The sequence below is a fragment of the Schistocerca serialis genome, chromosome 3 (genome assembly GCF_023864345.2).
Source record: "Schistocerca serialis cubense isolate TAMUIC-IGC-003099 chromosome 3, iqSchSeri2.2, whole genome shotgun sequence".
NCBI lineage: Eukaryota > Metazoa > Arthropoda > Insecta > Orthoptera > Acrididae > Schistocerca > Schistocerca serialis.
The window spans coordinates 967,395,755-967,411,669 of NC_064640.1; positions in this window are offsets into that span (position 1 = coordinate 967,395,755).

Here is a 15,915-nt window from a genome sequence, read left to right on the forward strand (position 1 = left end):
CATCACCGTTCTCGACACAACTAAAGCGTCGCATATCTTAAAACACTAACAATTTAATATGCTGTCTGAATACATAACACAGATGAAATTATTAATACTGGAACACTCGCTGTAGTTCCACTGATGCACACTTCAATATTACCCAACCTATGGGATTGTAGAAGTATGTGTGATCTATTCTACCGGGTATACTGAACATCTCCAGAGATGGCAGCATAATTTGTCACAGGTTTGTTTGACCCGCGTAACAGTGTCACTGAGATGTTGAAGAAACTGAACGAGCAAATTCTTAAAGAAAAGCGGAAACTATCCTGAGAAATCTTCTAAAAAGTGTCTAAAACCGGCTTTAAATGGTGACTGTAGGAAAATGTTAGAACCGTTTACCCATTTCTCCCTTAGGGTACGTGAGGACTAATCTGGGTTAATTACAGCATGCACAAAGGCATGTAAACAACATCTTTTCTCTCACTCCATACGTGAATGACAAGGGAAAATGTCTAAATAGCTGATACAACGGGACATACCCTCTCTCATGCACTTGATAATGGTGTGCTCGTTATAGACTTATATGCTGACGTAGATGGATGCTACTACGACGCCTTAGAGTGAAATTCATAAATCATGTCTGTATCTAAGATCTTCGCTATGGAACACAACATTGCAACGCGTGCAGGACGGTGGTCCCTGATGTTCGCACAGAATTGTTAGCATACTATGATATTTGTAACGATTTAGCTAATACTATGACCTTTCTGAGAATTTTACGTATCTATAAGAATACATAGTATTTTACGATTAAAAGGGTTTATGCCTTTGTTCCAGCAAGTATGCCTGAATGCTCTATCAGATACAGTTTATAGCGATACTGTTTGTTGGAGGTGTTTTTAATACAACATAGAAGATCTATCCAGCCTGTAATGAAACAGCAGTGTATTTTGATTATTATCGGATGTTGCTACCATCATAATTTAATACCGAATTTTTTTTTATACATTGTTTTTCAAACCAATTGTTACCTATGCAATATGTATTAAATAATTTGGTTTGTTGAAACTATGTTTTACATCAAATTATCTTCGTTATTAATGTTTGTAAGTAACTGCTATCTTCGTGAGGGGATGATGTAATATATTTGTGAACGTGGTCTTCAACCAATGAGGTAGGATATGTGACTAGAGTCAGTAGTAATCGTTCGTAGCAAAACAAAGGTGCAACGCAGTTGGCACCTAATATGCTCAACAATCAGCTGATTTTGTGCAGTAAAGTATGGAACAATAGTGAATGCAGGCGATAGTTTGATTCATTTACAGTAGGAAGTCATCTCAGTTTTGTATTTGCCTATGGCGAGAGATTCTTTAGGTTAAATCTATGTCGTAATTGCTAGCATTACACGTTCAGGAAGTAGCGTGGGTAAAGAATGGAACATGATAAGCAGCAGCTAAATGGTCAATATGACACGTGAAGATACCATAATATATTTACTGCCATTTGCTTACACGTCTATGCTTCAGTTAAAAGAATAGAATACTTTTCTATTCTTCTTAGATATGTGAAGGGATGATGATAATTAAATACGTTAAAATGATATATAATTACATGAGTCAGTATTACTTGAAAGCTTATAATTTCCTTCCTACCATGTCATTTAACAAAGTCATGTAAATCGAAGAATAATTATAGACATAATAAATGTTTTTGGAATAATGATAATGAGACGTAATAGAGGTACAAATTACATGAATTCCACACCGCTAAAAAAGATTATTTAGTTTTTATTGTTAACCAAATAATTTTGTTTCTGAAAAATAACCAAAAGTGTCACAGCTCAGATATCAACAAATGCGTAATTCATTTACTGGACAGGTTGCTCTGCAATGTTTCATTGTAATTTTGACGTTATATATCATTTATCGTAATAATTCGGCATTTTCTATTTAGTTAGTGTAGATTATATTATATCATACCGTTTTACATTTAGTTCGCTGTCAACAGGAGTGTATATTTATCGTATAATAACATTTCTGTTGAATTTGTTATCGACTATATCCTCAACAATCTTTCAGAAATCAGTAATTTTTATCACAGCTTCTTCTGTTACATTGATATAAATCGTTTTATTGTAACCAGATACTTCATTTGATAAAGGAGATTAATAATTCTTTTAGCTTAACAGATCCAGAAAACAGAATAAAATTAGCAACCATAACGCAGCCACACTTTGAATGCTCTTGTCGAACACGGGATAAGTTAGTTGACGTTTGTAAGCTGATGTGAATTGCCCCGACTACTGTGCAATGGTAGGCCTAGGCACCCTGGAAAGGGTAGACAGAGACCAGGGAGAACTGAAGGTGTTATATCGATCTCTCTAATAATAAGCTCGAGGTCCTGTAAGTACTGGAAATGAAACTGAGCCACAGTGACTTAGGTCACCAGCCTGCTATACCCTGTGTCAAGAAGTAAATTTGAAAGAATAGGGGTGTAGTAGCTTATAAGTAGAGAAAGTTAATATAATACCAGCCAACTGCAGGAGCATCTGTCATATAGAGTAAGGATTCAGAATTAATAACACTTATTAAATGTAATAATGACTGGACAGTAATAGGAACAGAAATTTCGTTCAAACCGGAGGAAAACAGCAACTAAATCCTGAATACAGATTGCAATGTTCATCATAAGGATAGGACCGAGGCTAAAGGGACCTTCTATATATTGTTGTACACAATTCGGTAATACTGGGCGAAGTTGTTAATGATTCTGAATGTATATCAATCTCCAATCTGCATGAAGTTTAGGTTCAAAGGTGGGTTGCAATGGTAATCAGATGCTTTTATAAAAATCTACGTCAGGAAATGTACAGTTTGAGCAAATTGCAGAATTTCGTGAATAAGATTCCTGATCAAGCTATAATGACAGGGGGTGACGACGACTTGCGATGAATATTGTAAGAGCTTCATGCGATAAAAAACAAGTGCCACTTGCCGATAAAATTTTGTTTCGTGGTGCCGTTATCACAGTGCAACCGTCAGTTTGTCTATGACATGTATGCAATTATCATATCTTCAGTTCGTCAGTACAGCTCGATGTATCAGCTATGTGTTCTGTAATTCTTAACTGTCGATATCTGCGTGATGAGCCACGGCAGCGCTTCTGCTTTTACTAAGTGTCTGTATGTCTTCTGTTTTACAGATGTCTGACTGTGTGTTATGTGCAAATACTCAATGATAAGGTCATTCGTTCACAAGCTAATAACGTTTAATTAATGACTTGTTCAGCACTTCTGCAGTTGTGTTCCAAATATTCTGACCGTATTTCCCGAAAATTACATACAGCAGGCAGTTAGAGAACCAACTCGCCTTAGACCTCCTACCAACAAAAGGACCTCAAGTTTACATGATCTTCCTAATTCGAGGTACTAGCAGAGACCACATTCGGACAGATATTTAGTACTCTCGTTTTTCAGTATTTTACGTATCTGTTCATGTTTTACGTATATGTCTATACATACTATAATTCGCGTACTCCACAATTTCTCGTGTCTTTCCAAAATTTTATGCTGTGTCCCACTGCCCTCGACGTCACGTCGACATCGCGTCGCATGAACGTTATAATTCTGCTCTCAGCCAAACACAATAAATCCATATGTGCCCGAAAGTATCGGAATATTATCTATCACTGCTAATCCACCATCAAATTACTGGATTGTATGTGTGGCGTCATAGTGCATGAGCTACAAAGGAACACATATCCCCCATTGGTAGAAATAATGACGTCTGAACATAATAATTACATCATAGCAAAAACCTTAAGCACTGCTACTTTACTGATTTCCGATCAAACATAGCATATATATAAGATATACCACACCCGATAAAGCCTTGCCAGGCCACCTGTACATTACTCATTTTATAATGTAATACTTCATGTTATAGAAATGGCATGTTGTTAATAATAATAATAAAGAATAATAATGTAACACCAAAATTTTTTTGCTTCCAACCTAAGATACTGTGTGTATAAGAAATAGCACAGCGTTACAAAATGCCCACCTAAAGAGGTGAGCAGTATCTGCAGCAAAAGGTATCACGCCTTTAGGTTAGGCAACATCTCTAAGGTCTTTGTGCGGTACAACTGTGACATCGAACACCATGTTAGCAATTACCGAGAAATTTTAATAGCATTTTAGGGCAATGGTATCCGACCTGGCTGCTGTTGGAAACAGTACTGTTACGAAGGCGGGCAGAGCCATCAAACCCACGGCTAGCAGATCTCGAAAATATACGGACTGTTTCGGAAATAGGCACCAGGCCTCAACATCCTTTCGTACGCTCTGGAGGACTGGGAACGATGTTTTCAAAACTAGCGTCTATGTGTGGACGACGTCTTTCTCGGTCAGCCAGAGCTCTCAGGTAGTAGGAAAAGCCATGTAACAAGCAATAAATTATTACGTTAATACGTGAACGTATTTGACGTGTACTAGTAAATCACTACAGCGCCCATCGCGTTGTAAGCATAATGTAGAGTTTCCATCAAACGAAACGGGAGGACAAATTATAATCCATAGTAGAGAATAAATCGGGATGGAAATGAGATACAGCAAAATGTCTCAGATAAAAGTTGTAGGTGGCAATGTGGGTCACGAATTGCTGCTACTGGCCGTTAGCTTCAACGTGAATTTCATGCTGTTTTGGAACTTAAGAGTGATTTCATTTTAAATAGGTACCCTAATATTTGATTTTAGATGGGAAAAGAAAGGCTAATTATACGTATAAAATAATGCATGACTCATGATCATGGCTAGTTCAGTGAAGGTCAAATAAGCTAATTTCGTTTTACTTCAACAGAGGAGGGATAAAGCCTGGAAATGCTGGATGATTGTATATTGGGCCAGTGGATCGATAACGAGCATATGCCAAGAGATATGTGGAACTGCAATGGAAGGCACCATTGCACAGACTACGTCCTTGGAGAAGAAATACATAAATGTAGAAAATTAATCGCCTGCCGTAGCTGCCGCGCGATTTTAGGCGCTACAGTCTGAATCCGCGGGACCGCTACGGTTGCAGGTACGAATCCTGCCTCGGGCATGTATGTGTGTGATGTCCTTAGGTTAGTTAGGTTTAAGTAGTTCTAAGTTGTAAGGGACTGATGACCACAACAGGTAAGTCCCATAGTGCTCAGAGCCATTTGAACCATTTTTTTTTTGTTCGTTGGAAAATTGATCCAAAAGTTAACTCATCAGTAAACAAATCTTCGAGAATACTTGGAATTTCACAGTCATCAGTTAGACCTATTAATGTGAAATCTCCGTCGGAAAACAAGTCGACAATTAAGACTGGCGATACCATTATAAAAGCTTTAAAAGGCCCCCAAATTCGCGACAACTTAAAATAATTTCTTACTTGTGTGGCCTAAAAAGCGAAGTCATAGTAAAGGAGGAAACGAGACACACGTTTGAAATTATGTAAATATCTAAACGTAATTTAAGATACGACATATTCATCTCCAAGATTTTAAATACAGTATATTAATTTAATGCGGGACGGAAAGACACTACCTGTTACATAAATCACTCATCCAGTTTATGAAATATTCCTTAACTAAGACCGACATTAGTACCTCAAAGGCAGTGCGTTTTCTAGGGAATCATTGAGACGTTCCCACAGAGAGAGTCTTGTACTCAAAACCTGTGTCTATCGACGCTGAATACAAAATTGTTACAGCCGAAACTCAGCAAACAACATGCACCTAAACTCATTTATTCTCCGTCTCACAAATGCAACTTGTTTTTACAAATGAAATACATCTATTAAATATTTCTTTACTCATGCTGACAGGTGATTCAGTCATTCAGACATGTGGCTGCTTTTTTTGTCGTTCTTGATGGCGTAAGCTGCCGTTGGCTGAACCGTAAATGAATATAATGCCACCGAGTTCCCGTGTGAGGTAAAATGTCTTCAATTCACTGTTCACTTGGTTCACAGTCCACAGGGATCACGAATCCTGTTATAATTCCATCACAAACTCAAAGCGACGAATACGAATTGGCTTACGTAGGATCCAGCAGTAACTGCTATGCGTGAAACAAGAAACATGTTCAGAGGAATAAACTCAGAGGTTACCCTACAATGCGTGAGAAATGAAGGTCAACACCACTGAGTTTACACCACTCTCGACACAACTGCAGTTGTGCATGCATTGAAACAGTAATAACTTAACATGCTGCACATACAAAATTATTATAGTACTACTGAAGCACACTTTAATGTGACTGACAAAGCTCACTGGGAATGCTCACTCGCGAAATGGTGCCACCAAACCTGTTTCTGTTATGCCAAAATAATACAGTACTTAATAAATACTTTCGCCTTACCTAGACGTAGGTAGCCTCCTTTCTGCTCTTGAGTATGACGTATGACTTCCTTCGACACATGCATGTACACACATAACCTCTTAAGCAGGCAAAGATTTAGATTCGTAGTAATATTTATGAAGCTATTTAGATAGATAAAAAATTTCTCTGTTTGAACGACGCAAGTGCTGTGTGTCGACACAGCTTGCTTTATTTTTCATACGGAGTGTCAAGAATTTATAAATTTGTAAATTAATACAAATTATTTGCAAAATGAACTTAATTATTGATAAATATAATTTCAAATGACTATCAGGATGAATTTTGCAACATGGAATGTTTACCGAAAATTTATGGCTGCAGACTATAACATTGTGTACTTAAGTTCAGTTTGTATATACAGTTTGGAGTGTAGTGACATAATAAAGGAATTTTTCGATACAAACTTAAATATTCAAAGTGGTTTGCGGCGTTCCCCAAGGTAGCTTTGCACTGCCTCTGCAGTGCCTTATCTATATGAACGATTTGGGAACTATCTGAGAGGCGTCTTAGTTTGTTTGCAGATGATGCTGCTGCTTATCATTTAGTAAACTCTTAAGAAGTTCAAAACAAATTGCAGAACGATTTGGAAAAGGTATCTGAATAGTGCGAAAATTGGCAATTGAAAAGATAAGGTCATCCACTTGAGTGCTCAAAGTAATAAGTTAATGTTCGGTTGCACGATAAGTCAGTCAAACCTAAAGGCGGTACATTTAGCTACATACCTAGGAATTCCAATTACGAACTATTTAAATAGGAAAGAACACATACGATAGACTATGTTTTATTGCGCTAACTCTTAGCAAATGTAACAGATGCACTAAACTGACTACCTAAACTACTCCTGTTCGTCCCTTTTTGGAATACTGCGCCGCTGTCTGGTATTCTTACCAGATAGAGTTAACGGAGTGGATCGAGAAAGTTAACAGAAGAGCAGCACCTTTAGTATTATTGAGAAATAGGGGAGCTATTGTCACAGAGTTGATACAGGGTTTGGGATGGACACCGTTAAAACACAGGCGTTTGTTTGTACCGACGGATTATCCTTACGAAAAGTCATTCACCAACATTCTCCACTGAGTGAGAAAATATTTTGATGACGCTGGTATACATTATGAGAAACAATAATCGTAATGAAATATAGGCAACCAGAGCTCACACGGAAAGTTATTACTGTTCGTTTTTCCGTGATCTCATCGAGAGTGAAATTAAAGACAATTGTTGTGTCGGTAGTTCAAAACTGGTTCAAATGTCTCTGAGCACTATGAGACTTAACCTCTGAGGTCATCAGTCCCCTGGAACTTAGAACTACTTAAACCTAACTATCCTAAGGACATCACACATATCCACGGTCCATGCAGGGTTCGAACCCACGACCGTAGCGGTTCCTCGGTTCCAGACTCGAGCGCCTAGAACCGTTCGGCCACAAAGCCGGCTGACGGCAGTTCCATAAACCCTCTACCAGCTTCCTGTTTCCATAGTTAAACTAACGTGTTTATCTCTTTCGTACACAATCTCTGTTGGTGCAACGTGTATTTTGATTTGTGATGACGGATGTCCCTTCTAGCACTGTCGAAGTCAGGAATCTTCGTCGCAGGAAATAGAAGTTTATCGAGAATATGTTATCCTGAATCTTCAGTTCTTCAACCGTCTCTCTTTTGTTTGCTTACTCTTATGTGATCGCTTCTGTCTTGATAATTCCGAAAAACTTGTGTTGCCTTTTAACATTGGCTATTTCACTACACGATGATAATTATATGGAATCTTTTTCGGTTCACAAGTCTCTGTATGCACAATCTACTTCCATTGTGATCGTACTGCAATTCCATTCTCCACGCTACACATTCCAACTATTTACTACATAGAATACTACTTCATTTCTGCTAAATTATCGGTTTCTTCGCTAATAAACCGACACATCACTCTGCTCGGCTTCAAACTACCACGTATCTGCTTCAACTGGAATTTTCATTTATCACATGTCTCGTAATAAAAAAAATGCGCAGGCGTGACTAAGGAATGATGTCTGTGCTCAGGTCCGTATCTCCACGTATGAAGTAAATGTACGGCAGCAAATATCTTTCTTCCGGGCTCCAAATATTTGGAAATCGCAATGGCAGAGTTCTAGGATATGTGGTGGATGTGTAAAGTTCAAAATGGCTCTGGACACTATGGGACCTAACTTCTGATGTCATCAGTCCCCTAGAACTTAGAACTACGTAAACCTAACTAACCTAAGGACATCTCAAACATCCATAACCGAGGCAGGAATCGAACCAGCGACCGTAGCGGTCTGCGCGGTTCCAGACTTAAATGTGTAGAGTCGCTCGGCCGCCCAGCCGGCGAGGTGTAAGAGCTTAACAATAAATTTCTTCAGCGTACTCGTATTACTACACACGAGAATTTGATGACATACTATTATACTACGATTTTATCAACGACAGTTTTCAACACCCACTTGTCATGGACGACAAACGATATGCTAACCAACTCATTCTATCTCAAAGTAAAGTTCAGCAAGATCATTCACCGATATGCCGACAATGAATTAGTCATAAACAAAATACGTAAGTGTCAGCTGTCTACCAGAATGGTCATGTCATTTAGGGAACTGTAAGGGTTGTGTCGTGTAGAATACCAAATTGCAAATAAAATATTTGATGAATGGGAGCTGCAAGAGGCTTAACCCACGCCCTTGGTCATGGAATTTCTACAAAGTTTGAAATATGCTGCGTTCTCCACAGAAGTGATGACGAATGCCATGTTCTGAGCCAATAGGGTGGCGTGAACCAGAGACTGAGAAGACAAGTTGAACAAGATTCTATAATAGCACTTTAAGTTCGAAAACCGTTGGGTCTCCGTATATGGGCCACTAACGCACTACAAGCAGAGATCAGATGCATTTAGCTGATAGTGTGTGTGATACTCAGATTAATTGTTTTTGTCCTGGGCAACATTCCACCCACTTCACCCTGATCAGCTGCCGAAGCATTCGCAACAACGTCCGAGGATTGGAAGCGGAGTTCTAGCAATATAAGGTATAGAAATTTGGGTAAAAATCCAAACTTACAGCGGTGTTAATTTTTGTGGTAAATGCAAGGGTACTTCGGAAGCAAAAGCGTATGGGAAACGGAAGTAGTGTATTTATCGTAAGAGACAACAAACTCTTATAAGCTGTTACAAAACCTTAAGCTACATGCCGGATTATTGGGCAACACTCAGTATAATATGTGGGCATAATTCAATAACTGCATCTACCAATTTATCACCGGAGTCACGCAAATTGTATCCGGAAACTTCAAGAGATGCAACTTGCTAAAATGCATGTCCCTCATTCACACTGTCATGATTCGAGATTATTTTAATCGTAAAGATATGGATAGGAATTATTAAACATTTGTGAAAGTTGGTCACGGTGAAACACCACGCACAAAACTGCTATACGCCTTTAGTAAAATATACATAATTTAGATAGTAAGTCTACATGTGATGATAATTTGTTGGATCTAATGGCAATAAATCGTTAGACTGAGGATGTTCGCACTCAAAATGGTATTAGTGTCTTTTAGGTGGTCTTGAGAGATATCAGCCAGGAAAACAAGACGGTTGCGGAAACTGGTTGCAATCTCTGTATTATTTCAAGAGTATTTGACATAACTGTTAAAACAGGTATCCTACCGTGAGATGATACTTTCAACGCAATTACGGGAAAATGATTGTGGTACAAATCGTATCATCATTGTAATAATGCGTACCCCTCATCGTGAAAAGCAAATCAGTGGCCACGAATTCCTTTGTTCAGTGCTCCAATAACATGGAAATCGCATGGGGAGAGATCGGGACCGTATGGAGTGTGTGTATGAGCTGCCAGGAAACTTCAGCAGCTTATTCAAAAATGCTTAGCAGTATGTGGACGGGCATTTAGTTGCGAAAGTTATTTCGATTAAATAGTGAAATAAATAGTTTTAATGTGTAACATGAAGAAGAGAACTGCACTACTTGTTTTAGTTGCCTATGAGTCAGTGTATGCCTGCAAGTCGCTGAATGAACCTGCTGAAGTTTACAGTCAGATCGAATGCGGGTTTAAAATGTCGTTCGTCGTACATGACAAGTGCTTGTCGATTAGTGCCGTTGGATCCACCGTAGAAGAATACTACTGCCGTGTGAAATAGTGGGACTTAATTTTACAGTGCACTCGGTTCACACTCCACAGCAATCACGAATCATTTATCTTATTCCATCTCAAACTCGGAACAACAAATGATGGCATGGCTTATGTAGGAAGCAGCAGTAATTACTATGTACGAAAGCAGAATCATGTTCAGAGAACTGAATTCACGGACAGGCCGACAAGACCGGAACAGTGAACGTCAACACCACTGAGAACAGACACTTCTCAAAGCAACAAAGGTGTTACTTATATTAATACCTTACATTGTAAGGTATTACTGGAACACTGGCTATAGTACTTCTGAAGCATACATTAAAATTACTGGATAGAGGACACTGCCAATGAACTCTAATAAAATGACTCCAACAACCACGCTAGTGTTTCGCCAAAACAATTCGTTAGCAAACAAACAGTTTGGCCTTACCTAGACGTGGCTTACTTTCCTGCTGCTCTTGACTATGGCATATGACTAGATAACGCTACAATTTATAAACGTAATTATAGAAAACAAGAACACATACAGAATCGTATTAGTACTTAATTAGCTAGTTAGATAGACAAAAAACATCTCTGTTTGACGACTGAAGTACTGTGCGTAAGCACCATTCGCTTATTTTCCATCATGAGCGTTAAGAATTCATAAATTAATACAAATTATGGAAAATCATGGGGCACTATGATTTAAAATTACGATCAGAATGATAGTTGCGACATGAAAAATTTATCAAAATTTAAGACTGCAGAATATGGAACCATGTTAGTTAAGTTCATTTTTGCTAATACAATTTGATGTGATGTGATAAAATAAGTGGAATTTTATAAAAACAAATTTAAATTTCCAAATTACTTATGACAGCCGGTAGAAACACTAAAGATTCATTTTACATTTTGCTCTCAGGTAAGCACGATTTCACTGCTTAATTTAAATAGTGAGATAAAGCACCTGACTGCGAGAAAATCAAGCGTCAGAATGAAAAATCGAATATATTTCAGGTTATTGTTATTGTTCTGAAACGATTTATTCAGTTTCATTATTCTTCATTGTTATTTAGCTCTACGTGAAGTCTGTTTGGCTAGAAAGTTAATAGCCACTGATGTGTCGAAGAGAATCACGTCCAGTAGTTGTTGCACCCTCACCCGAAAAGTATCTTCTGCAGCAGCGGAATAACGCAGATACTATAGTAAATCAGATGTCCACGCGAGGACGATAAGCTGAAGGTAGTTGGCATCGAAAACGAGCAAGTTAATTCAAAGAAATACTATTAATTCGTACTGTTGCTGTTGTGCATCTTCTCGAGCTGTAAAGATCGATGATAATAACTGTAGACCAGCCGACCTAATGCTTCCTTCGTTAAAATAACGAGTATATCTTTTTCGTACACTTTCCCGGTTGCTGCGGCGTATATTCCCGTTTTCTGAGATCGATTCGTCTCTTCTCACATTTTAGATCTCCGGAACCTTCGACGCAAGAAACAGAGGATTATGGAGACGATGATCTGCTGCATCTTCAGTTCCTGAATCTTATCTCTTACATCTGCGTTCTACTTTTGTGTTTTATTCGCTTCAGATAACTTCGAAGATACCATGTCTTCCTTTAACATTTGCTGTTTCACTGCAACGATGCTGCTATAATAATTATTTGGAAACTTCTGTGCTTCACCCATCACGGCAGGTGCAGTGCTTCCACGGTCACCGTTCTGCGGTTTTCTTCTCTCCACGTTACACATTTCATTTGTATACCACACCGAATACTACCTCATTTCTGTAAAATTATCATCTCTTCACCGATACACAGACACTTCACTTTGCCCGTCCTTAAACTGACACTTTCGTGCCTCTATTACCTTTCTCAGTTATCACTTGCCTCGTAACAAAAATTTGAATAGATGGGCAAAAGGAATCACGATTCTATCCAGGCGTGTATATTTACGTCTCGGGCATATCTTCGGCCACGAATATCTTCTTTCAGATCCCAGAAAATTTGGAAATCGGAAGGACAGAGGTAAGGGCTGTATGTGTAATGTCTTACCAAGAAACTTCATCAGTGTACTCGAAATAACGATCCCCACGTTCACCTCGTCGACATATGGTTAAGATTGTTCTGAGTATGCCGCAGATGTTCCGCTGGAAGCCCTTACACATTCGCCATTCGATCCCGATCCATCCCAACTTGAATTCCTTGTTTGTGAAGTACGGTAGTAAGAAATTCTTAGCCATCGATTTGCTTCTGACGTAGACGAGCAGGCCCAGGTATTACGTGTTTCCACTGGCTCCCACCTATATAACCGCCTCAAGGTCAGTGATACGACTCTGAGTATAAAATTCCTCATACAGGTGTAGTCCGTTTATTGCCGTTAGATCGAATAAATTTTCATCACGAGTGGGCATCCGAACTAATTAGGTACTTTTAGAAAAGGCATTTAGCAATGGTCAGCATGGTGCCGTACCATGACCAACACATAAATATTTAATTATTCCTATCGATACAGCAATGATTAAAATCATCTCTGAACAGGGCAGTATGAATGGGGAACATACACTTTAGCGAGATGAGTTTGGCTTTAAAGTTTTCGGATACATCCGGCCGTGAGTCAGGTGGGCGGTAAATATATCCAGTTATAAGACTTTGCGCATATTGATACTGAGTCTAGCTAAATACTTGGGGATGCCGCTTCAATTTGTATCACTGCGAGATCTGAGTTTGTTGGCTCTTGCGATAAATACACTACTTCCACTTACCGCACGCTTATGCTTTCGATTTACACTTACATTTAGAACAAAAATTATCACCGCTATCAATTTCTATTTTTACCTACATTTCTGTACCTTGTCTCGTGTGTACTCCACACTTTTTCACAAATTCTGCCTACCCTGCACGATGTTGTGAATGCTTCGGCAACTGATCAGGGTGAAGTTGATAGAATGTCGCCTAGGCTCAATAAGCCTCGTGAGTATCCCACACACCATCAGCTAGATTGATGTGATCGCGGTTTGTAGTGCGCCACTGACCCATTTACGGACGCCACACAGCGCTAATCTATTAAGGCCCAGCTCCGTCCAGCTTGTCACACAATCTTCAAAGTCTGTGGTTCATACCGCCCACTCGTCTCATAACAAGGGGTCTTCGATCAGTTCTGCGGAGAAAGCAGCATATTGCAAGTTTCGTTGAACCTCCGGGGGCAAGGGCGTGGATTTTAACTTCTGCAGCGCGTGTTCATCAAATTCATATTTTCCAACTTCGCAACTCTCGTCAACTCGGTACAACACTCTCTGGTTCATAAACAACTTGCGAAATCTGTTAGTATTACCGCTTTCACTTGTGTTTGTTGCTTATGATTCAGTCAGTGTCTGCAAGTTGCCCAAGTAAACTGATGAAATTTACTTTCAGCTGAAATACGGGATTAAAATGTGATCTGTCGTACGTGACAAGTGTTTATCGATACCTGCCGTTGGCTATACTGTGGTAGGATACTATGTCATGAAATTCACGTGTCAAGTTATAGGACATCATTTCACCCTTTACTTGGTTCACACTCCAGAGCTCTCTCTAGTCATATTCTAATTCCACCACAAACCCAAAACGACAAATACGGAATTTCTTACGTAGGAGGCTCAAGTAATTGGTATGTATTAAAGCAGAAATATGATTAAAAGAGACAAGCTGACAGGGTGTGAACAGTAAATATGAACATTAATATTAATACATGAACACTTGCTCTAGTACTATTGAAGCACACTTTAATATATTACTCAGTACAGATAACTGTCAATCAACAATCACGAAATGCCATCAACAAACCTGTGCTACTGTATCCGCAAAATTATTTATTACTACACCAATACGTTCGCCTAACCTATAGGTCCGCGCCCCCCCCCCCCCCCCCTTCCTTACGAATGAACCATAAACCTTGCTGCTGGTGGGAAGACGTGTGTGCCACAGTGATACATAGCCGTACCACAGGTGTAATGGTTCCTCGAAGAGGGGCACCAGCCTTTTCTGTAGTTGCATTGGCAATAGTCTCGATGACTGTCTGATCTGCCCTTTTAAGACCATCCAAAACGACCTTGCTGTGCTGGTACTGCAAACGGCGGAAATCGAGGAATAATTACAGCTGTAATTTTCCTGAGGGCTCGACGCTCTACTGTACGGTTAATTGATGATGGCACCCTCTTGGGATAAACATTCCGGAGGTGTCAGGAAGCCCATTCTGAAAGTATGTATGAGGAGTGTAGCCATGTATGGAAGTGAAACTTGCACGATAAACAGTGTACACCAGAATCGAATAGAATCTTTTGTCACGTCGTGGTACAGAAGAAAGCTGTACATTCGATGGGTGGATCACGTAACTAATGAGGAGGTACTGAATAGAATTGGGGAGAAGAGAAATTTGTGATACAATCTGGCTAAAAGAATGGATTCGTTGGTAGGACACACTCTGAGGCATCAAGGAGTCACCAATTTAGTAATGGAGGGGAGCGTACGGGGTTTAAGTCGTCAAGGGAGACGAAGATATGAATACAGTTAGCAGATTCAGAATAAAGTAGGTAACAGCAATTAATTGGAGATGAAAAGGATTGTGCAGGATGGAGAAGCATGGAGAGTTACATCAAACCAGTCTTTGGACTGAAGACCAGAACAACAACATACACGTGGGTAGCCCCGCTTCTGCTCTTGGCTATGGCATTTGTCTTGATTACACACACGGATATGCACACATAAGCACATAAAGTAAGGACAGATATAGTAGAATCGTAGTATTATTTATGTAGGTATTTAGAAGGATAAATAATTTCTCTGTTTCGACGAATGAAGTGCCGTGTGTCAACACAGTTTGCTTCATTTTTTATAAGGAGAGATAAGAATGTATGAATTAATACGAATTACCGAAAATTATTGAACATGCTGAATTAAAAGATCAGTGAGACTCAAAACTGAGACTTGAAATGTTTATCGAAACTATATGGCTGGAGAGTATGGAATCATGTTAGTTGAGTTTAGTTTTGATAATACCATTAGCAGAGAAGTGATAAAAGAAGCAGACTTTACAAAGCAAATGTAAATACCGAAATTGCTTCTGACAGCTGATGAAATAAGTAATGATTTATTTACATTTTGGTCTCACGAAAGCATGAGTTCATTGCTTTATTTAAATAGTAGTGACTACGAATAAATTATGCGTCCTTGTGAAAAGTCGAATATATTTTGTGTTTATTGCCCTTGTCCTGAGGTAACTTAGTCAGCTTCGTAATTCTTCGTTGTCATATATCTCTACGCGTAGTCTGCTACATATTGTTTAGCACGATTGGAAATAGCCACTGATGTGTCGAAAATAATGGCTGTCAGTACGGAAATGTA